Source organism: Cucumis melo, unplaced genomic scaffold, assembly GCF_025177605.1.
Source record: "Cucumis melo cultivar AY unplaced genomic scaffold, USDA_Cmelo_AY_1.0 utg000656l, whole genome shotgun sequence".
Taxonomy (NCBI): domain Eukaryota; kingdom Viridiplantae; phylum Streptophyta; class Magnoliopsida; order Cucurbitales; family Cucurbitaceae; genus Cucumis; species Cucumis melo.
The window spans coordinates 20,001-22,500 of NW_026124128.1; positions in this window are offsets into that span (position 1 = coordinate 20,001).

A 2,500-nucleotide genomic window follows, 5' to 3' on the forward strand; every position below is an offset into this window, starting at 1 on the left:
CCACACCGAGGTGCAAGCATTGTCCAAGCAAAACCCATCCAAGAATGTCAATTTGACATCCCGCTCTCACTCCTTGCCCGACGTAGGGGCCCGGCATTCCATCGATTTTAACCAAACCCTTCCACCAAGCAAGAAGCAATCGCAAGACATCTCGTATCTTCATGAACAAACCCGCTTGGAGTGCACGCCGACACCGAGGTGCAAGCATTGTCCGCGCAAGCCCATCCGAGCATCAACTCGACACCCGCTCTCACTCCCCGCCCAACGGTCGGACGTGGCACTCCGATAAAACCCGTCCACCGAGCACAAAGCAATCGCAAGACATCTCATATCTTCACGAACAAGCCCGCTTGGAGTGCACGCCCACACCGAGGTGCAAGCATTGTCCGCGCAAGCCCATCCGAGCGTCAACTCGACACCCGCTCTCACTCCCTGCCCGACGGACAAGCCCATCGTTATGGCCAAACCCCTCCGCCAAGCACGAAACAATCGCCAAGACAAGCACACTTGGAGTGCACGCCCACACCGAGGTGCAAGCATTGTCCAAGCACGCCCATCCCGCTCTCACTCCTTGCCCGACGGTCGGATGTGGCACTCCGGCCGAACCCTTCGTCCACCAAGCACAAAGCAATCGCAAGTTATCTCGTCTCCTCACGAACAAGCCCGCTTGGAGTGCACGCCCACACCGAGGTGCAAGCATTGTCCGCGCAAGCCCATCCGAGCATCAACTCGACACCCACTCTCACTCGCCGCCGGCGGCCGGAGGTGGCACTCCGCCGGCGCCGACCCCCCAAGCATATGTGCCCATGATGGGCGCAATGTGCTTGAAGGGTCGGCGCCGCGGCATAGGGGTACCCCCGCGCCCCGCCCATGCAGGCAGGTCGCCCCCCTATATAGTACATTCTGGCTTTTTTGGGTCTGGCAGGCTTGCATATGAAAAAGCCGAAATGTCACACCATGCCATAAATCTTGATTGTGTTATTATTATGACCGGGACTTGATTGTATTATGTTTTAGACATTCAAATGAGTGTGGAAAACAAGTTTCATAATTTTTGAACCAACCAATAATATTTTATGAATTTTTATTGTTAAAAAATTAAAAATAATTTAAAAATAGTAAAACGTTTCCAAAAATACTAATTTTTGGAGGACATCCTTTGTTTACATTTTTTAGATCCCAGAAAAAATTTCATAACAATCCAAGCACTAGAACATAGGTTTGACATCACATTTGTGTGTTGAGTGGGCATTGCGGCACCCTGCGCGCGCGGCACCCTGCGCGCACGCCCCACGCAGACGCATGGCCATGCGGCGCGCGCGCCCATGGCCGTGCCGCATTCGTGCGCATGGGGGCGCGCATGCTGCATGCTCGGTGGGCATGTGGGCATGCACGGTGGGGGCACGGGTTTGTTCCAACAACCTCCATAGAGTTTTTTCCATGAATTCTAGACGTGGGTGGTCACGCCCAACGCAGACGCATGCTGCGCGCGGCTTGCGCGCACGTCCCACGTAGACGCCTGGGCATGCGGCGCGCGGACACACACCCGCAGACGCATGCCGCGCTTAGCACTCTGCGCGCACGCCCCACACACGCCCGAAGGGCATGGCGCATGGTGGGCACCCTAGGCGTTCGTGTGCAAGCCTCGGCCATGGGCATGCGGCGCGCGCCCCACACACACGCCCCACTGCAGTCGCCTGGGCTTGCGGCGCACGCCCCACACACGCCCGTAGACGCATGGCGCGCGCGGCCCCCTGCGCGCACGCCCCCCGCAGACGCACGGGCATGCAGCGCGCGACTCACACAAACCCACTAACGCACGGCGCGCGCGCCCATGGCCGTGCTTTGTACTCGAAGGCCTCGGCCTTGGTCCTTGACTTGCACACGAGCACACTATCTTATTCTTGGGCATTCAAAGATGATTTGCTTCAACTTTTTTTCTAGTCCAAAGCCAACCCCTCACTAACACTTATGTTTTTCGTCCTTTTACATAAGATATGACCTCCATGGCAATTGGAAGAAATAAATGAGTTGTGTGTGGGTAGGGTCGAGATGAATCTCGGTGGATCTTGGCAACAAGGCTCATCTGCCACTTACAAGCCAAGCACGCACGCCCCTTAGACGGATCCCCACGCTCGCACAAGCATCGCGTGCGCGGCACCCTACGCGCACGCCCCACTGCAGTCGCATGGGCTTGCGGCGCGCGCCCCACGCCCGCAGACGCATGGCGCGCGCGGCACCCTGCGCGCACGCCCCCCGCAGACGCACGGGCATGCAGCGGGCGACCCACAGACGCCCACTGACGCACGGCGCGCGCGCCCATGGCCGTGCTTTGTACTCCAAGGCCTCGGCCTTGGGCCTTGACTTGCACACGAGCTTCCTATCTTATACTTGGGCATTCAAAGATGATTTGCGTCAACTTGTTTTCTAGTCAAAGGCCAAACCCTCACTAACACTTATGTTTTTCGTCCTTTTACATAAGATATAACCTCCATGGCAA